The sequence below is a fragment of the Labrus mixtus genome, chromosome 18 (genome assembly GCF_963584025.1).
Source record: "Labrus mixtus chromosome 18, fLabMix1.1, whole genome shotgun sequence".
In the NCBI taxonomy this organism is placed as follows: domain Eukaryota; kingdom Metazoa; phylum Chordata; class Actinopteri; order Labriformes; family Labridae; genus Labrus; species Labrus mixtus.
Genome location: NC_083629.1, coordinates 613,780 through 636,190, shown reverse-complemented (window position 1 = coordinate 636,190; position 22,411 = coordinate 613,780). Strand labels below are relative to the sequence as shown.

General features: G+C 37.7%; 1 protein-coding gene across 2 annotated transcripts in view; it reads left to right on the top strand.

Annotated features, from left to right (window-relative positions):
- lingo2b (leucine rich repeat and Ig domain containing 2b) overlaps window positions 1-22,411 on the top strand; it is a 36,477-nt gene that overhangs the window by 10,428 nt on the left and 3,638 nt on the right. The window contains exon 1 of one of the 2 annotated variants that reach the window (XM_061063142.1): window positions 20,845-21,089. The exons of the other annotated variant lie outside the window; for it this stretch is intronic. The gene's annotated coding sequence lies outside the window, so the exon portion shown is untranslated. Of the gene's footprint in view, window positions 1-20,844; window positions 21,090-22,411 lie in introns of those variants that run through there. 2 annotated transcript variants of the gene reach the window in all.

The following is a 22,411-nucleotide window of genomic DNA, read 5'->3' as shown; positions in this document are numbered from 1 at the left end:
TGCCCTGCAAGAGCTGCATCTTTCTGTACTGCTGCCACACTGAGACTCTGCTGCCTGTCAATTAGTGGAGGTAAAGTCATGAACTATGGCTTTGGATTTGTTGAGAGGCCTGTATACTATGAAGCACTACTTTCTCTTATCAAGGTAACTTCAGATTTAACCCTGAGTTGAGTTTTCAGTTGTTCTTCCTGCATTTCTCGCTGCGACTTTGGTGATTTCCGTCTAGACTATGTGTGTTTATTGCCTTACAGCGGACATGTTCATATGTGGGAGAGAGGTCGTTGGTTACTAACACTGACCCTCATATGTGAATGCGCTCATAGAAACTCTGGGTTGACTCATCACATTGATAACCAGTTTCATGTGACCGCTAAGTGTGATCTCATAAGGGGGTCAGGCCTATGTTCCCACAGGGTAGGGTTAGGGTTAGGGTAACTGATACAAATTTATGAAAAATGAAATGTGGGAACATAGGGCCTAATTTTGGAAAAAAATCTTAGAAATGTGGGAACATAGGCACGCTGTCTTTTTAAACTAGACCTTTTAATCCCATCATATTGCAGCAGAGGGGGATTACTGTATATACAGAGTTCTGGCATTGTAGGAGCAACAAGGGAAGACTTAAACTAATAGCACCAGAGTCACATGCTCACATTTTCCCACTTTTTTTGTCTTGCTAGCTGCCCTATTTATACTTTTGTATCTGGTACTACTTACTTCCTTAGGTAAAAAACAGAAAACTTTGCCGCTCATTCCCCCCTCTGTGCCTTTTACAGAATTACATCGCAAAGTTCCTAACTTAAACAGACTGTGGGTTACTTCTCTCAGAGCTTCACTGGTGATGGGTGAATACCTGAATACATACAAGAAGCAATAGAGCAATAGATGACAACTTCCTCTCTATATGCAGGAAATACAAACAGTTTAAGAAAGTGAGAGAGGAAAAATTGCAAATCCTTATTTCATGTCGCTACCAAATGTACTGCAATGGCGGTAACTGTCAGGCTGAAAAGTGTTTCACTTCCTGTTTTACAAAGACACTCTGTGATGTCAACATGTTTTGTGGACTGCAATTTCAAGCCTGGAGTGAATAATTTTTACAGCCACCATCTTGTATTTAAAGCCAGAAATGATTCTATGCGACAAGTTGCAGCAATGACAATAAGAGATACCCACATAGCCTTTTAGCAAACCCTGTTTTTTTCTTACTGTCTAAATCATGATTTGACGATACAAGACGGCTCCATATTCAATCACTGTCAGCAGTCACAACCTGACATTCAGCCCAACACTAGTATAACTTAAACAGTTTTATACCTCTAACTAACACAGCAGTAAAATGTCAAGGTGTACTTCAACATCCCCGCAGCAATGAGTGGGGTCAAACCACTGGAAGTCATTTAAAATGGTGTTGTAAGAGTAATATTTAAAACTTTCTAGAGCTCTTTAAAAACTAAAGCGAAATGTTCCCTGGGTAATCAAAGTTATTCTTATCCTTTTTTTTTTCCAAACTGCCAAAAGCGTCTTGAAAAAGGGCTGATGTTTGATTCTGTTCTGCAAGGAAATTAAAGCTACAACTGAATAAATACAAACCAAATTATCTTGTTCACAGAACACTTTTAAAATAAATAATAACAAATGCAAAATACATGAATATATTTTAAGAAAATGATACATCTATAAATAATCAACAGACTCTAAAGTCGCTGAAAAGTCACTTTAAAAGAGGATGTCTATACACTGATGTGTTTACAGGGATCTGTAGGCTGAACTTGAACTCTGCTTGAACTTGATGACTGCAGCATTATTGCAAGCTGTATGAATTTTAAGTAATTTGATGTTTATGCTTGTCTGCCAAAGCAAGGGCATTTTCATCATGCACTAAGAGAGCAGAGTGTTTTGAGTGGGATGTTTGTGCTGATCAATCTGATCAATCTGCATGGTGGTGCAGTGGTTAAGCACTGTTACCTCACAGCACAGACGATGGTTTGAATTCCCAGAGTCGGAGAGAAATGTTCTGTGTGGAGTTTGTGTGTTCTCCCTGTGCATAAGAGGGTTCTCTCTGGGTAGTCTGACCTTCTCCCTTCACTTCCTGCCACAGTCCAAAGACATGCTCGTTTGCTTAATTGGTGACTCTTCATTGCCTGTAGGTGTGAATGTGACACCCCCCCCACCACCACCGCGTGCAGAAAGAGGTATAGATTCAAGATTCAAGATTCAAGATAATGAAGATAATGGATGGATTCAAGATGGATGGATGGATTCAAGATAATGGATGGATGGAAACTGACTGTCACACATAACTAACAGAGAGCTTCTCATGGGACAGCGTCAGTTTGAGGAAAGAACATCCTGAATGTGTTGCGTTCCCCTAATCTTGCTAAATGTGAATGCGGTCCTTCCACTGTGTTTGTCAGCTGCTTTGGGGATTAATTAGCATAGCAGCATTGGAAACAGATTCAATGCAGTAGAAGGCTGTCCCTTATTCTGCTCACTGCATCAGGCTCTCACACAGCTCAAACTCTGACAGAACAGTATATTCTGCTCGTAAGAAGGTGTTACTTACAGGCAGACGTCACTTGGTAATGTTGCATTAATTGTCTTCATTTATTTCAGTTTCCCATTGTTCCTCTTGAACAACAGTGAGATCTTGTCATATTGTCATGCAGGTGTAAAGGTGTAAAAGTCATGCTAAATATGGGCGAAAGAGTGTTAACAGTTTCTCGTTTCAATATCTGTTCATTAATTTTCCCCCTACTAGTTTGAATGCTTGGTGAAATGATCTCTCACTCCTTACTTTTATTGACATTGTACCCCTTATTCTTTAGCTAAATCCCTTTGCTTTGTATTTGTTGAAGTCACTTCAGGCTGTGTTATAATATTGTAACTTTACATGATAAATTAGTTTTAGGACTGCAGATAGAGTATATGATCAACACAGGTTTCAAGTTTCTGTTTTATTTCATATCAATAAGCTTTTCACCATCGCACTTCTCGACGAAAAAAATCTCGACGGGAAGAAGAGGTGTTCTTTCAAATGTTGTTGTTTTTTTGTTTTTTTTTTACAGATTTCACATTTCATTCAGACTATTCATAATGTATTATTGAACATATTAATTATTATTTTTTTAATGGGGTTTGATACCATTAAAATCTTAAGGACTATGTCTCTGTTTACTCCTGAAAAGCATTTGGGGTTTTTATTTAGGAATCTTTCTGCTGTAAGTCTAGAATAACTCTTTTGTTCTGTTTTCGCTTCTCATTTAATTTAAAGCTCATAAAAACATAATGCATCCTCCATGCACAATGAACAGTATTAATAGTGTCCTGTGGTGATTTAGTACTGCTCAGTTTATTTTTAAAGGGGGAAATGATCCTGTACTTGGACATGGGTAAAAAACAAACAGAGCCTTGATGTGACCTGTGAATAGTTCATCACTCTCCTATTTGTTATCCAAGTCTTTTCCTCTTGGAAATGGAAAATGTATCTGTCTTTTATTCTCAACATATTCAGATCCGCAGTGTGGTACATACATTTCACTAATTAAACACACACAATAGGAGACATGTTTTTATCACATTGACACAGCTGACAAACTTCACACGTTCTCTCCCTCTCTCTCTCTTGCTCGGCCATATGGGCTCTCTCTCACTCTCTCGCTCTCTCTCTGCTACAAGTCTTCATTATCCTTCTTTTATCAACTGCTGTGTATATATTTGTGCATGTAGGTGAGAGAGAACTAGTGGTGCCTGTTTTACATCGTACTGTCCAGTTGTAAAAGGGGCTTGAAGTTTGTAATCTAAACTTCTTCTTAACCAATAATGGGGTATTAGAGCAGAATACTGAATTTATTAAAACACTCAAAGAACCATCTGCTAAATGATGCTGCCAAGATGAAGTATATGCCACCCACCATACTGTGATATGAATAGTTTCATTGATGCTTTGGATGTTATTAATGATAGAGGGAAACTGTGTTTCACTTGGAGACTAAATCTGTTTTAAAGAGAAAATTACTCTCCTACAGCTGATTTTATTGAACCAAGAGAAAGCATAGACATGATTTTATATAACACATCAATCAGTTTAATTTGGCTTCATCAACTTGTTATACAAAGTTTTTTTTTAAGATAGAAAAATAGCTTTAAGCTTTTTTTAGGTGAATGTTTTAAGTCCATAATTAAGAAACATTAAGCGGCATACCATATGGCAAATTTATATTTTTCACAAATGTTCAACTTAATACAAATTATTTTGTGCTTTTTCTCGTGTGGAGCCTGATTAAGTCCTGTCAAGTTGGTGCAAAACCAAAGTTCCTTTAAAGATAAATGAAATCCTCTTTGAAAAACAAGAAATATAAAAAAGGTTTCTCAATCTGCTGGAACACTGATGCATGTAAATAGTACTAACATTGTTTAAATGTACTTGGTTTAGTTGCAAAGAAATCCTATTCAGACAAGTTTAAAGCAGCTGTCACCCAGTAGTATGACTGATATCATTATTAACCTTTTTAGCTCTGCAGCAGTTCATGATGAAATCCAGGCCAAGCATTTAAAAGAAGCAGCAGCATTAATTAGTGGGCATCTGACTCATGTCCTCTCACTCCCTTTTGGGTTGTCCCTAGTGAAGTTGCAACGGTCAGCATCATGTATTGAATGGGATCTTAGCCTTATAACTGACACAATTGTATTTTGCCTAAGACCAAAGATTTGGAAATGCTAGTCCGTGTAGAGCATATAAACATACACATATAAAACATATTCTCTGTAAACACCTGTTGTTACTTTAGATTTGTCCAAAATCACTCAACATTCATGAGTCCCTTACAACTTACAGAAAATAATTCCAGAACTTCGGATAATAATGCAATTGCAGTTGGACCATTCCTTGTTTTAACAAAGGCTTAAATCAATTTGTATACAAACCTGGCTTTGTGACTATATAAAAACTTGATATGAAAGGTTGTATTTCTAACTGAATAAAGCTGTGGAGGACCTCTGGGATCTATTCTTGGGCCACTTCTATTTCTCATCTTCATGAGTGACTTTGCTTGGATGTTTGACACTTCATGACCCATTCTGTTTGCTGATGATCAATCAGTCAATCAATCAATCAATCAATCAATCAATCAATCAATCAATCAATCAATCAATCTTTATTAGCAAAGCGCCAATTCATGACAAGTGTTATCTCGAGACACTTTACAAAAAGCAGGTAACAGACCTTACTCATTGTTATTTAATATTACAAAAGAGCAGGTAGAAATACCTTAGTCTATATAACAAAGAACCAGCGTTAATCCATCAGGAGCACAGCACTTATAGCAACATTTAGCACAAACATCCGGCAGAACAACAGAGGCAGAAATCTTGGGCAAAACCAGTCTCAAGATGAACAGTCATCTGCCGAAACTTAGCTGGGCTTGAAAATTGGGATAAGGGGAGATGGGACAAATGTTCCCCCCGTAGTCCAAGCCTATAGCAGCATAACTAGGAGCTGGTCCATACCTGATGACGTTTGCATTGACGTTATACAATTTTATTACCATGTTTTGTCAAGTCACAAAGAAAGTTTTTTTCCTCAAAAGAAAAGCCAAAAATATGGATCAGTGCTGGAAGCTCAAGCCGAACATTGGGCAAATGATAGAAGACAGGTTACCAGTCAATCCCATGGCTGGTACAAAGGGACAGATATCCATCACTTTGACACTTGGAGCTATTTAGAGTCAACCAAACATGCATGTCTTTGACGCTTTTTTCCCTTTCCTAATGTTTAACAAAAGAATAGCCATTATAAATCATATTGATCCACCTCTACAGTCCCTGCTATATTCCATTCTTAATTTGATTTTATCACCTAGTTTGTGCTGAGAAAATAAGCTAAATGAAAAGACTTTACTGTGGCAAACCTTGACCGTTTCTCAACTGGAAGGTCGGGGGTTCAATCCCAAAGCTCCTTCAGTTACATGTCCAAGTGTCCTTGGGCAGGACACTTAACCCCAAGTTACTCTAACTGTGACGTCAGTGTTGTATGAAGGTGTATAAATGGATGAGTTAATACTGATGGACACTTAAGATAGCAGCCTCTGCCATCACTGTGTGAATGGTTAGGTGTGACCTGCGGTAAAAGCTCCTTCTCTCCTGCATGTGTAACCTTAGAGTTTGCGACTCACATTGGAATACATTAGAAGAGAAGATTACTTTAAGTAAAAATTATGTTCCTTTACTGAACTTCCCCCAAACTCCAAGTTCACAGAAGCATTCATCTCAAGTGTACCACAGTTTGTATTACTGTGTTCTTTGGTGTGTTGTTATTGATCCTTTTTGGTACCATTTCCCTTAAGATGGCTCAATGCCTCATGCTTTATACACAATAATACATTTAAAATATTAAAAGTTCCTGGGCATGATTTGTGCTGTATGTTCATTATCCTATCCTTAATGATATCATGTGGCTGTATTGCATTGTGGTCTCTTGAGCAACTTGTGGCTGATCATGGAAACAGTAAAAAAAGTTTATCTTCAAAAAAGATTGATGAAAATCAATCAGGTAATTTTGTTGCTGATTGCTTTCTGAAGAGTAAGCCACTATTTCTACAAGCAACTAAGTGGTTGAAATGTTTCTGATCATTTTTCACTCTTAATGGATCGTTAAAAAGAGAGGATACTAGCTGGGTGCACTCAGGTTGCCAGGACATGTGCTAAGTGCACTCAGCATTTCCACATGGTTAGAACCTCAATCCCTGAGCTTTGCTGAATTTGATCTTGATTTGCAAAGACACTCATCTCTGCAAAATCAATGTCCTTGCACGTGTTATTTTTACACTTTCCATCCCAAAAAGATCTGACAAAATGTCTTGTTTTTCCTGAAATCCTGTTCACTAGAATATCGGTGTCTTGTCACAAAACCACATGAAGACAAGGGAACCTTTAGTGCTGAGCTTGTGATCGAGAATCCGTCCCACATAAGATCAGTATCAAAAAGATCTTTTTTTTTTTTTACTCATCAAGGTTCTCCAAAATAAAAGGATAAAGCATTCCAGAATGATCTGCATTTTGACAAGCTTTACACAAATGATCTTTCCTTATGGTACCAGGGTCAACTAAGAAAAACATGATAACACATAAAATCAAAAGCAGACTTGTAATAAAACAACCTCAATTCCTTGAAAAAAATGTAACACTAAAATATAATTAAAAACAGAATGTGATGGGCAAAAGTGATCTTTCACTCAAGGACATCATGTCAAATGGTAAAACTGAGAAATGTCATTGTTTTTTTAATTGATACTCCCAATTTGAATTGTATGCTGACAGCACAACATTTTTGGAGAATTATGAAACACAAAATAAGACAAAGGAGACTGGGCAGCCTCACAGCAAAAGATAACAAATTGTTGTTAACAAGTGATGCAACAGAGTGGTGAACATGACTCTACCCACACTTTGTATGGAACATGTTGTTTGCATCAAATTCAAATAGGGCACATCATTTAACCAAAACAATGAAATATCTCACTTTCAACCTTTAATATGTTGTCTCTGTGCTATTTTCAATCAAATAAGGGTTTTAATGTTAGCTGCAAATACATTCGGCTTTTATTCACATTTTACACAACATCCCATGTTTTAGGAATAGGGCTTGTACTTGAAATGGGCAAAATCCAATGCTGAGAAGTGTCTCTGGTTGCTGAAGCAGCTGTCACTATTTACCCTGCCCTTCTGTGTTTCATTGATAGAAAATAGATGAGGTGCTAATGGATGTGAGCCACCAGTAGTTCTCCTTCCTGCAAGACACAGACTTTGCAACAGAGGCCCCTTTGTCCTCAACTTCTCTGTATTGATTGTCTGGCATATGCTTGGTTGTCTTAAATGGTACAATTTGTAAAAAATCACAATATCAGTAAAGCTTAGCTAATTCTTAGAGATAGAGTTTGAAGAAGGATTAAAAAAAAAACATGGCCTAATTTTGCCAAAAAGGAGTCGAGCTTAATTATCATCGTCTCGACTGGAAAGTCTATGAGCTTCACCAAGAGATATGCTTTTTAGGATACCAGTCAGTTAGATGACTACACACAGGAAACACTGTTATAATGGAGACTCTTTTCAAACCACACTTCCTTCTTGCAGAGACTATAAACCGTAGTCATTGTGCATGGCAGAAATTTTCATTCTCATTTAGTCTCAATGCTTTCAAGTGGATATCAGACTGTGCATAATGTTTTGGAATATGTATGCATGCATATGAATATGAGTTAGTCTGGGATTTCAGCACATTTAGAGAACGTTAAACTGGTCCAAACCCACTCTACTCCCAAAGGGGTTCTCTTTGCCAGTTTCAAGCTATGTTTGCAGACAGCCAATTATGTGGCAGGTGTGAAAGGCTGGTATTATTCAGTGAACGCAATCACTAACCATACACACACACACACACGCATGCTTGCACACACACACACACACACACACACACACGGACACACACACACACACACACCAGTACACATTCACATTAAGAACATTAAGTCTGTGAAGCAGAATTCTGGCTTTAACAAATCACAGGAAAGACTTTCTGTCTCAGTCACAGTGAGCCTCAGGCTTCTGTCACAACTGTAGTTAGAGATCCACGAGCAGTACAGTGAAGTCAGCAGCAGTGTAAAACATAGAACAGATTGATGCCGATCACAAGTGAAACACTAATGGAAATCACATTTATTTTTTGGGAATAGTGCTCAAGCAATTAATTAATTAATTAATTGTGGAGCAGTTGTGCAATTACCATTTTGTCAAACCTTATTATTGGATATTTTTGATCTGAGAAGTTGAATAAATCAAGAAATCTGAAGTTTTCATAACAATTAAAATGACTAGACAATATGATACACAATATCTGTTGTAATGAGTATCTAAAATGGCTACCAAAGGGAGTAAGAACTACAGCTATGGCTATACAAAGAATACCAGATTATTGTGTTGTATTCAGATAAAAGTCATAAGGCATAAAGTAGAAGGACCTGACTCTAACTCTAACTTTACTGTATGTTGGTGAGGTGATACCTCTCATTCTCATATGACACCACCTCAACTGTTTTATTTACAACGATCATGTCAGGTCAAACCTTACCCAAGCTATCCGTCAGAAAATGGGTTTATGTCTTGTTTAAGAATAAAAGTCCAGGTTTAGTCACTATGACTGATGTTAATCCTTCCTATGTAGTGTTGATGAAATAGCACAATTTTCCAAAACCACTTAGATCTAACATGTAACCAAACTAACCAAAGAGTATGGGTGCTTTAATCTGATCCAAACAGTGATCCTTTCTGAAACATTTACCACATCTCTGTAACCATGACAACGACAGTTCTGTGCCCCTGTGGACATCTCTCTAGACAAGCTGACAGAAATGATAATTCACCTTCCTGCCTATTGCTACATAAATTAACCAACTGCATGTAGTGTTGTAGAAAATAAGAACGTCTATTTTGTCTGATAAAATCCAAAGCAGGGATGTATCGGTTTAAAGAAAAATCCACAACCTTATATCAGTCCCGTACATCTTATCTATACACTCTACACAAGTATTATTATAATAATTATTATTTCTTGGTTGAGAGGCGGGGTACTACCTTTGGTCACCAGACAGAACTGACATAGAGACAAACATCCAAATACAATCACATGCAAACAATTATAGAATCTCCAAATAACCTAACGAGCATGTCTTGGACTGTGGGAGGAAGCCAGAGTATCCAGAGCAAACCCATTATTAATATCATTATTATCATTATTATTATTATTATTATTATTATTATTATTGGATTCTATAATGAAACACAATACATTGTCCTCACACACTGTGACTACAAAGTCAGATCCAAATGCTATGACCATGAATTTATACATGTGACTTTTTTCATGCCTAAAGTTTAAAGTGACTTCAAAATGGGCCAAACTGGAAGGTGGAATGAAAAGAAATAGATGCTTGATTCAATGATTTGTCAGATATGGGGATAACGACAATTTTCAGGAATTGTTGGATGCATTTTCTGCACACACCATCCTTAACCACCAGGGGGCTGAGGCCAAATTTAACCAAGTCCTAATATTATTGAGTTATTTGAAAAGTATTAAAATATTTTAAAATATCGTATCACAACATCAGCACTGCCTTTCTATATAAATCTATATCTATAATCTATAATCTATAACTCACAGTTGATGCACCTCTCCAGCTTAACACAACAGTAAAAGGCACCAACATGTACATAAAAAGATATCATCTCTCAAAGGTGCATTTCAGCACTAAATATCAACGAGCTGACAACTCTTCACAAGCCACCAATGGCCCTTTAGCTTAAGAAAACTGATTTCAACAACTGTAGCTTAAAGAAGTTTTTCATAAAGAAAACATGAAAGGAGGATACAAACTAAACCCATAATGTTTAGGGGGGGGGCTATCAAAAGTGACTTTTGATCTGTTTCTGATTTACTAATTCAACAGAACATAAACCTATCTGACTGCTTAGCTCAAGCTGTTGATTTACAAATCCACTTGACGTCCATCATGCTAACATTGTCCTGGTCAAGTGCCACACACTGCTCGAATGGGCCAATCAAAAATGACTCTCTCTTCCCTCCAATGTCACCTTGACCCTCTCAGCGACTTGAATTCCTTCGCAGCTGCAGTGAATTCTTTTTGGGATGACAGTGGAAATTGCTAATCCGTCAGAATGATTTGGTGACAGGAGGAAGTGCTAATCCTCCCGTGTGATTCAGAGCCAGTGAGGACGCCCTAATCCCCTCCTCAGGGTCTGATGTAAAAAGAGATGACACTAAACGGCTCTCCAGGGAAATGATAGAAGGGTCTGGGAGAAAGTTCATGCTTTAACTACACGTTGAAATTAGCACAGCCAATATTTACAAGTGCTCTGTGGACTTTGAATCATTTCTGATTCAGAGGCAAAAGAAAAAAGTATTTATGTGACGACTGACAGAACAGTGAATATCTGTTTTGTTCCAAAGGCAAAAATAAATTATGAGGTTTCAGTTGAGTCTTAAACATTAGTGAAACACTAATGTTTCACTTCAACCTATTTTTTTTAATTTCCTTTAGAAACATTGATTTGGTATTCAAATAAAGTTCTAAGTTTAAATATGTGGCAGTCATTGTTAGTTATTTCTAAATGTAGTTATAAAACAACCCTTGAACCCTAGATACACTTAAAAACAAGCTGATAGGAAGATTTTTTTGCTGCTTTGGCACAAAACCTAAACCTGAGTTCAAACATCTGTCTGACAAAAGGAGCATGCTTTGTGATCCACTCAGCTTTCAGATTTCCATGACATTTTTTTAATGAATTTTCATCATGTGGCCAAATTGCTTCCTAGAAATGTGGGGAGCAGCATACAGCGAGGATATCCAGACCCATTACTGACACAGATTTTAAGTGGAGCAGACTTTTTAGGGAATGAAAGGAGTTTAAGTCCTAGGAGGAAAATAAATGTGAACATGAGCATATTTAAGTCTCACATTCTGTGCTGCTTATAGGACATGATTTTAACTGTAGAATAAACTCAGGGCTCCAGTGTGCTATCTGTAAATGTCCCCACTCACCTTTATTTAACTGCAAATAAATTGGTAACTTCTTTTCAAAATGAAAGTCATCGAACTGATGCATCTACTATTGTTCACATTGCGCCTCTCATTCAGAAAGACCAATCATCTTTTCAGACTGAAGCTGGGAATGAATGGGCCCAGAGATTTGACATAAAGAGTCTAAAAATATCTTTGGCTGCTGAGTGTGCAAAGGTGCAGTTAGAAATGGATTTAATTCATCCTTCAAGCCCAAACATGAAGAGAAGTTTTTGACTGTTGACTGTTTGAATTAAAAATGGAAGTTATTATTAGAAAATACAGGACTTTAGAAATTTCCACACAAATTACAACTTTGCAATTGGTGATGTAGTTCTATCATATATGATGTTTAAGACCATTAGTCTGAATGTATTTTTTTTAGAAAGAAGCATGTAGTTTTATGATTTATTTATAAATGTATTAATGTATATTTACAGTTTTTTAATGATAATATAAGATATTACGATAGCAAATGTATAATCTGTATTCCATTTTTATCAAGTAAGAAACAGGCATATTATAGACATCATTTATAAGATTTACTACAGTCTTCTAAGCTCAATGAGCCATGAACCAAAAAGTAGGCAGCCATCTTGTCATTTATAGACAAGGGCCATCTTCCTCCTGAAAATGTTATCATACACTGTGGCCATTCTAGAGTCATCAATCAACCCTCCAATCAGCGTTCAGCAGGGCAACAGTTGTGACTTCTGTCAGATGGGAACCTCTAAGGAAATTTTCTTAGTCATTGCAAAATTTCACCTTTTTTGGCCACTGCTTTGGGGCCCCCTAATGGTTTGGGGCCCCCTAATGGTTTGGGGCTCCAAGCAGTTGCCTCGCCTGTTGACAAGCAGCGCCTCTGATCATACACTGCAAAAATTCAAAGCTTAGGAAAATATTTTTTTAAGATATAAAAAGCAAATATTAAGGTCTGAACTGCTTGTAATAAGTAAAACAAAATCTACCAAGAACATTTGGGGCAAGCAAATTGTACTTGTCAAGTGTCTTGAAATGAGATGTACTGACCAATCTAGGTCTTACTTCTCATCTTAAGACACCAAACAGGTAAGAGTTTTCTATTTTTTGCCCAAAAAAATTTGCAGCATATTTATAAGCCAAACTGTACAGTGGCTGTAGGACCACCTGTCCTCTTAGGTCAGCAATTTATATATTTTTTGTATTAAATATACAAATACTGATCTGTAAACTTTATAAATTGTTCTTAAATGACTATTTCTTGGAGCAGTGACTTGTTGGAGTCTCATGGTGAAGCATCAGCAAAATGACTTCAGGAACCCTCAGCTCAACCAACACACACAACCATTCATAAAAGATTGGATCTAACATGATATAGCATGGTAATAAGTCAGCAGTTCTTTCTTTCTCCATGCTAAGCTAACCGTCTCCTGGCTCTAGCTTAATGTTTAACAGACAACAGAGCGCCACAGGAATGAGTCCTAAAACCCTGAAGTAAGTTAGCATTTGAGCGCCATGGGGTCTATCGTCTAAAAGTCAACGGGGATTTTGAATGGGTTTGTGGTTAGACGCCTGAAATAAGGTCTGTGGTTAACACAAGCTGAAGAGATGTTGGTGTTTTGTTAGACCACATAAACTACGTTAGGTAATACCCCCACTTATGAATTCTGAAGTTTTTACTCGTCTTTAAAAAGGCGGATGCTAACAAGTGGCTAAATGTGACTACAGTGGTTGTCAGGGACATTAAACGTCATCACGCCGGACACAGAGGCCGGGAACTCTCTCACTAGTCGGAGATGTCTCCTGTAGGTTTAATCTTTAGGTTAAGGTGAATATTAAGTTAATAAACAACTTATTAAGCTACGTGGATTAGTTTATCGGAGATCATCTGAAGCATAACGCTAGTGACGTCACAATCATCCGACCGTGGTGTAGTTAGCTTTAGCATAACGTTAGCTTTTTACTTCTGTCGGCCGCATTAACACTTCAAACATCATAAAAATGGTGTTCATCTGTGAAGATTATCCTGCTGAACAAAACGCCTACGCTTCAGAAACGTGTGTTTACCACAGAGATTATTTTCTGCAATGATCCAAAATCCAATGATAAAATCTAATAGGGGAATTCTGATTAGACCCATGGAGATGCTAATTCAGGGTTGGCCTACAAAAATACGTCATAGGGTTTGTTCTCTATTATGAGAACTATTCCTTTAATTAAAACACAACTTGGTGATAAACAAATCAAATATGTTGCTCTGTGTATTAAATCCACATTATTGCTTTGATGGAAAGAACATAATGCATTTCAATTTTCTTTAAGTACTATGTAAATGAATATAAAGGCTAGAGATCTTACCTGTGATCTCTCTCATTAATTTGATCCAGCTGTTTCCACTGACTGATATCAAAGTTTCAGTTCAACTCAGACACACTAAGGAGTTAGTCATTTACGCTTTCCCTCCTTTAGAATATAAAGAATGCCTTATTTATGAGCTTCCATGCTGTTTTCAAATGAGCTATTTTTCATGGTTCTCGTTTTCCTCAGAAATCCAGAGAAGCATCTGTTGAATGTTAAAATCAAGGACAGACTTTAGTCAATATGTGGGATCAATAGGGGCAGCATATAATTGCAACAGGCCCCTACTAGGACAGTACAAATGCCTCCCCTGAGTTTTGTGGTAAACATATAAATGTTGACAACAAGAGACAGTGGGCTCTTTTTCCCCTTTATTTTTGGATGTAAGTTAACACTGGACCTGTTTAAGTGCCCATGACACTTTGCAGAGGTTTGGCATCATCTGTTAATGTAAGGCACAAAGGCAACAGAAGTATCTTTTAACCATGGAATGATTTATGTAGTTCAGTTAAACCACGTATGTGGACTATTTAGGTGTTTTAATACGGTTGTTAGGAATTCACAAGAGCTTAACTGAAAACAAACCCAACCCCCTCCCCAGCCAAAGAGTCAATTCAAAATAGCACATTACCAGCAACTGAAATTTTGGAACTAAGCTAATGTGTATTTTTGAAACAAATTACATGGAATTTGTTTGCAGAAGAAAACATTATTGGAAAAACTGGTGTCATATGCTGGAACAGATCTTATTTGGGTGAATGGGGAAGGGGCCTGTGAGTCAGTGTGGGTATACATATACCATGAAAAATGGATGAGTTCTACCTCCTGAGACTAAAATTAGACAGAAACCTTATATGGTGAGTGTCCTTCAAGTAACACTCTGATTTATAAGCAACAACAAGACACAGCAGGGTGTGCACCTGCTTCACTTAAATACACTTGACAGGGAGGAAAAACAAAAGGTTTGTCGTCACATTGTGGAAAATCTGATTATTCATTTAGTAGGAAACCTAAGTAGCCATTGAGAGTTAGCAATGACATATTTTTTTTAAGCAATCATTTCACACAATATGATTACTGTGTGACTGTCCTACAGTGACAATGGTGCTGAGCTAGAATGTAAAGTAGTATTACAATGCTGTTGGAAACACAATCAAGTATTTTGGAGAACAAGAAAGGCAAAGTGTTCATATGGATATGAATTGTAATGGAAATAAAGCCAGAAACTTATGAGAGACAATTTAGGGACTAAAATTAGTACTTTGACATTTTGACAATTCTAAAAATATAAATGATCAATTCTAAAAATATGTCACAAAAAAATATCCCCGCAAGGGTAAATGTAGATTTGCAAGCTATTCCTCTGCTGCTTTACATTCCTGAAAATCTTGAATTTGAAGACGTTTTTGGTACACTTACTATGCCTGGCCAGTGGGGGGCAGTGTATGGGACGATTGACAACAGTGGGCGGCTGAGGAACAGTTAGTAGAGTCGGTCGTCTCTCAACCGGAAGGTTGAGGGTTCGATCCCCAGCTCCTGCAGCCACATGTTCGATGTGTCCTTTGGCAAGAAACTTAACCCCAAACTTCTCCCACTGCTTCGATGGTGCCGTATGAGTGTGTATGAATGGGATTAGTTACTTCTTTTTTTCATTGCAACACAAGAGACAATTACAGTGAGCACAGGCCAGAAAAGGGGTATGTCAGGTTTTACTTGAGTGTGTGTGTGTGTGTGTGTGTGTGTGTGTGTGTGTGTGTGTGTGTATGTGTGTGTGGATGGAAAATCAGAGTGAGAAAAAGGAGGAAAACAAATACAGTCACTACGAAATAAAAAAACAAAAAATAATCAAAATAGATGAATAAATAAGTAATGATAGAAATGATAACAATATTCATCCAGAATTCATCGTCATTATTGCCACCTCGTCGTCACCACCATCAACAAAAATTTTTGCGTTTTTATGATATCAATGGAGACAGGGGGATGTGCCACAAAAGAGCTGGGGCTCTTATTGGTGAGACCAGTAGATAAGTACACACATAGATAAGTGGCAACAGGAGCCGTAGACCGAGCCCTAGACCCTCCGGTTGTGAGACGGTCAACTTCCCCCCTTAAGCCACATTTTCCCCGCGTAGCAGCGGGAGCAGTGTCCAGTGTCTTGACCCGGGATTAGTTACTTCTATAAAGAAGTAAAGTTACAACTTTACAACCTCTGCCATCACTGTGGGACATGCGGTGTCAAAGTGCTTTGAGTAGTCAGAAACTAGAAAAGCTCTATACAAGCTCAATCCATTTACCATTTACAACCGTCTGATGTGAAACCATTCTGTCAAAACTCCTTTTTTGTATTAAATTGCTTTTTAAATAGCTTATGAATTTAAATCCTTCACAAAGTTAACTTTGTGCTGCTTTCAGCCTTTAAGACTTTTTAATATAAAACTTTTGCTGATTGGAGCATGATAGAAACAATATGATGTCCAATCAATAAGATTGGTAATATTCCCTTTCTGATAGCAGATCTGATATGAAAAAGGTTCCTTAAATTGGCTTTTAATTTTTAGCTGTGACAAATAGAAAAAATGCTGCATGCTGTTGAGAGAAAACCGAGCAGGTGGAGGAACGCTTTGTTCACATTATCCATGTCCACAGCACAGATACTCAGTAACAGAGAGTTTGTGTTTTTAGTCTTTGTTCTGGAGGCTGTAGTTTAGAAGCACTATGTACACCTCCTGCTGTCTATCAGTATGAGCAAACACTGACTAAGTATTAACTGGGTTTCTCTAAATCCAGACTGCAGGGTAAAGCAACATTCCCCATGATCCTGCAGCATAGCAGACGTACAACAAACCACATGGTGGAAGACAGGATGCGCTGTTGATGGCTCAACAAGGCATCGCTTCAGAGGAAACATGGCCAGTGGTGCAGAAAGGACCTGTTTAATTGGCAGAGTTTGAATGCACAAGCACTAATTAGCCACAAAGAACACGATTCAACTTCCACATCCCAACAGCATCCTGAAGACCCTGCTGACATTTTGCCCCTCGTGGGGGTGTCAGTGTTTTTTGCAGAATACTACATTTCTCTGAAAAGCAGATGTATATTTTTCTAGTGTATTTATGTAGAATACACAGAGAATTATCTTTAAACTGAGCTGTTGTTATTCTAAAAGTACAAAGTAAGGCTAGGCTTTCTTGTGCGTTTCACAATCCATATCACACATTTCTCTGTCCTGAAGCTGTTCTCTTGTTCTTAATATTTTGCATTTAATGGTACAGAGTAGACATTCAAAGGGCAATCAACAGAGATTACCTTTTTGTTTTATTAGAAAACTTAATGAATACAAAGATGTGCCCCTCATGTTTTGCTCATTCTCAGCCTGTCAATAAGGTCCCTTCATATCAAATGTCTTGTAAAGCACCTTAATGAAGACGTGCACACAATTTGCATGCGTGTCTGTTTGTGCATCGACACAAGGATGCAAAACAGATGATGGGTTTAGCGATCTGTCCTTTCAGGTCAATTATCATTCAGAGTATGTTATGCTATATGCTCACATTGCGGCAATAATCGTCTAACATGTGAACCCTCTCAAGTGAAATAATTCCATTATTCAAGCCACTATTATAACTGGAGATAAGCAAAGCAGAACAGTGAGACAGAGGGCCGATGTTTAATATTTCATGGGAAAACAATAGAATGAATGAATATTGCACACTCTTTTATGGCTCCACTGATCCAAAGTGATAAATGAAAACTTAAAAGAAATACAGAACTCTTCTTAAAATGAGCAAACAAGTGTAAAATGTGCCTAAAGATTTTTCTTTTTGCAGAGGTTGAAGTGGAAGTGAACTGAATACGATTTATGTTGAGGAAAATAATAATGGCCTCTTTCCAAGGTGCTGGGTGCAGAATAATTGCAGTCATGTAGATCAATTCAAAACCTTGTGTTTGCAAGACTGTGTGTTGGGGGAGATGTTCAGGATTTATAGTAGAGAGCACTATGCACGGCAAACACAAAAGCTAGCCATGCCTATAAAGTGCCTCACACCATGCATATTAGGATACTGTGCTTATAATATTAACCGAGTTGAATCACTGCAGATGTTACTCAGCACAAAGAGACAGCACAACGCATTTGGTTAATTAGCACCTTAAGGCAACAGGAAAAGTGTCAGGCACATATTCTGTCAATATAATTAATTAATTATTCATTTATAATTTCCCTGCTTTCAATACTGCAATTAATGTCGTTTCAAAAATGCATTGGTATGGTTCAATTAAGCCCTTCTCAGTCAAAAATGCATGTGCTGTGCTGCAGTAAAAGGCTGTGGGTTTAGAAAGTCGTGTGATAATGAACAGGGATTTAATGGTGCTCATCTTGACAGATTGGCCCACAGATTAAAATCAACACGTGCAGCGAGCATTGCTCGTGTATTGCAGAGTTCTCCTTGAAGAGCTGTAATCAGTTTCTCAAGCTTAACTCGGTTAAAATCACATTCAAACTCCCAGTCAACTAATGCAAACAAGGATTTTATGCAATCGCGTAAGTGTGGCTTTCGTCATTCCTCCAAGTATTGCTGCTTTATCTTAAACTCTGTTCTCTATTTTTTCCTTCATCTCTCTTTCCCTCTCACTCTCAAAATGACTCATGCATCACCCTACAGCTCCTTTTTCGGCTGTCAGATTTTCTACAGTTTTACTGACTCTAATCCAATTCAGAACCAAATCCCAAAACGGTCAACCCTGCAGGCTGCCCTTCTAAATGACCCCATTCACCATTACCATTTGCTCAGGATTCTGTGGGATCTTGTAGATTTTCAATCCTGCTGATGACACAGTTGGCTCCAAGCGTTTCTAAAAATATGACTGTGTTGAAAAGGCATACAGTAACTGGCCACCAGTGTACTCTGTGCCACCAAGGTCAACATGGGTCAGCCTATATTCAAATTATTACAGGTAGTGGATTTTTTTTTCTTCAAAATGTCTGTCGCTAAAAAAGCTTGCTGGTGTTTAAAAAAAAAAGTGAAAATTGAGAATGTATTACCAATAAAATAGCTGAAAGACAATCTTATGGGTCAATGAAATGCATTGTTCGAACAGTTTGTTTTTCCAAAATCCCAATACACTGAAACAAATCCCAATAAACCGAAAGCCTGATTGTCCAACAGCCTTTATTCTAACAAAAAAAACAACCTTCAGAAAACAATAGTGAACAAAATACATTTTAGAAGACATGAAGCCTAAATGATCAAAACACACTCTCCATTCAGTTGTGATGTCAATACCGACATTGTTCATGTTGCTGAAGTGTCTCAAATTAGAATTTAATGTAATTATTGAAATAATGAATTCTCCAGTGCCTTACCCTGACCATCAAAACAACTAATCTAATGAAACATTTATACTGTGAGCTCAGAATATTTTTGATTTGGTAATTTTACCAGCTATCGGATAAATGGGCTCCTTGTCCTTTTAGGGCAACTTTTAAGACTGTTGGGATATCAGAATAATATGCTGTTGGAACAATAGGTTAACTAAAATGATCCCTTGTACTAAATGGAGCTGCAAAGCTGGGTCATAAATATCGCTGGGTTTATGACTACAAGCAACTTTCAGTTGAAAGTTTCTAAATCTTTAAACATGAGGCTATACATGCAGTACTGATTGAGCTGACTATTTCTGAGCAGTTATCTAAGTTAATGATTAAAGACATATTTATGTGAGATTTAAATTCTTGCCACTGTAATGGGATTTGCTAAACCTTATTGTGACTTTAAAGCTGCTTCTCTTTTGGATATTTGTACTATACTCCCTGAAACCACATGCTGTCATAAATTCTTGAAGGCTCACATATTACTGCATTTTATTCCATACAGTGTGGCATTACATTTTGATGCTGCAGTACGAGAGACATATCTTAAGGCAAATAAGTAAATCCTTCAAACAAAAAGCAGCTTCAGGACAGGCTCTACTAATGACAAATATATGTAGGGCCATCAAACAGACAGCTGGTCTAGAGCCAAGTCAGAGCTTTTTTTTTAAGGTTATGACTTAATATTTCAATTTAAGGTCATGGTTTATAGGTTTTATTGTGCACATACCGGTAGTTAAACCTCAATTGTGACAGATTTTTAGTTGACATTTATTATAATTTAGCTGAATTTTTAGGCATACAGATTAAATATGCAACCATTTCTCCTGGAAATTCAATATATTACAGTATTTTTATGGCCTTCAAGAGAAGCTGCACTTTTGTGAAGGTATAATAAAGAAAGTAAAGAATCTCTGGCATGAATATCCCCATTCTATCATGTACTTTCCCTCATAGGAATTAAGTAAGATGGCTATTGTGTTTTGGTGTGTGTGTGTGTGCACCAGCTGTCAGCAGACCAGTGAACAGACTGCATGCTGCCTGACACACAACTCACCAACAGATAACCAGACCTGTCCCCCGCTGCAGCAACACACAACTGGACTGTAATTATTAAACAGAAAGGGAGCAAGAAACGGAGGCTGACAGGTTAAGACAGACTGATAAATGCACAAAGACAGGAGTGGGCTTGTGGATAGATAATAAGGTAGATAGACAGACATAGTTACCAGAGCAGCAGATGGATGGGCAACAAGACAGGTTGACAAATAGCAAGGCAGCCAGAATGACGGATTGGAAACACCTAAATCTCGCTGTACCAATGAAACAGAATTTCTAAGAATTTATTCAATTTGAGTTCTCTCTCAATGCAAGGACTAAAGGGATATGAAAAAATGTGACCCTCCTTACTCTATGTTGTTCCTTTTTTCATTAATTTGATTGGCAGACTACATAGAGCGGATGGGAGTCAGGGTTTGTGGTTGCTGTGGCAACGGCCTGGTCTTTGTTAAAGGCTACATTCCTGGCATCTGATGTTTCTGTGCTGCGATCGATAAAAACCCAGCCTGCAGGGACTGATCAACGGACTGGGGTTTTGCCAGGCCAGCCAGGACCAGGGAGAGAAAAGGAGTTAGATGGAAGATGTGTGAACAAGAAGACGGAAAGATAAAACAGAGATTAAAAAAAAAGAAGAGAGAAAGGAGCAGAGATATGGAGATGCAAGCAGTGCAGCTGCTGAGCCGGGCGGAGGGGTGAGTGCTGTGGGGAAGAGAAAGAGTGGAGTATGTGTGTGCTCTCCAGCTCTTTCTGCCTCATCTCAGCTATTTTCTGAATGTCACTCACTTCACTATCAAAGTAAGGTATGTGTCTGTCTGTGTGCTCATCATCTGCTTACCTTGGCAGGATTTTGCTTTGCTGTGATTGACAAGAGCTGTGCTAGCAGTCAATAGCTTTTTTAAAGGCGCCTTTCATATTTCTATCATTTTTCTTTGCCTTTATGATGCATTCAAAGTCTCACTGCTCACAGATGTGTCTTATTTTTTGCACACCTAATTGCCAAAGATAGCCATGAGCAGAATGCAGATACTACTGGTAATGGGGCAATTACGGTCAGCTTCTCTGTCTACTGAGCCATCTGTCAAGTCAACAACCTGTGGCTGCTGGAAAGTGTTCCTCTGTTAAGGGCTGTCCTTCCAATCTGTGAAGAAGTAAAGCTTCCAGATAACATTATGTTTAATAACTGAACCCTGTGTCCTTTCCTTAATGTTGTCATTCCTTCACATACGGTACAGCAGCTAAGAAGTGGTGCCCCGTTTGAGTACAAGAAAAATGTAAAAAGAATTCCTAACACAGGAAACAATGAGGTTTAAAAAAGAAACAATCACTCCAGCCTTAGATGTTTTGATCCTTAATTGAAACTGATTGGGTTGTCAGCACCATGCTATTTGAAGTGAAAGTAATGCAGCAAAATGCAAAGTATATGGAATATGAAAAAGAAGTAGGCCTAATGTGTTGTAACAAGAAGTAAACAGAAACCAACAGAGCATTAAAGCAATGAAGCTCGTGAATTCTGTGGGTATTATGTAAATGTATGCATCTGTAATTTCCACAGTTCTTTTGCTCGTTGCTAACTTTTCCAAAAAATATTTGCAAAACTTGTTTTGCGTAGTTAAAATGTCATATGTTCAAACACTACCATTTTAAAATGAAGAAATTCAGTGCAACCTGTGCAAAATGAAGGAATGAAAAATTAAGTTGTGAGATGACTTAAATGAAAACTTGTAAAGCAGCCATTCATTTGTTTCCATTCATCCTATACTGGGGTTATGTTTGCCTGTCAAATAGTGCTGGAGATTTCCTCAGGATTCACATTGTATTTCCTGTTTAGTTTGTTTTTTGTATTTTTTTATAAAATAGTTTGTATTTTAGTTGTGACACTTGCCATATAGTTCAGTCATCACCAAACCCACTCAGATGCAGACAAAGAAACCCCATTGTCACTGATGCAAAGTATCAAGTCACACATATGCAGCAACAATAAATACACATGGGCTTTTAGTCTCCCTGCACTCTT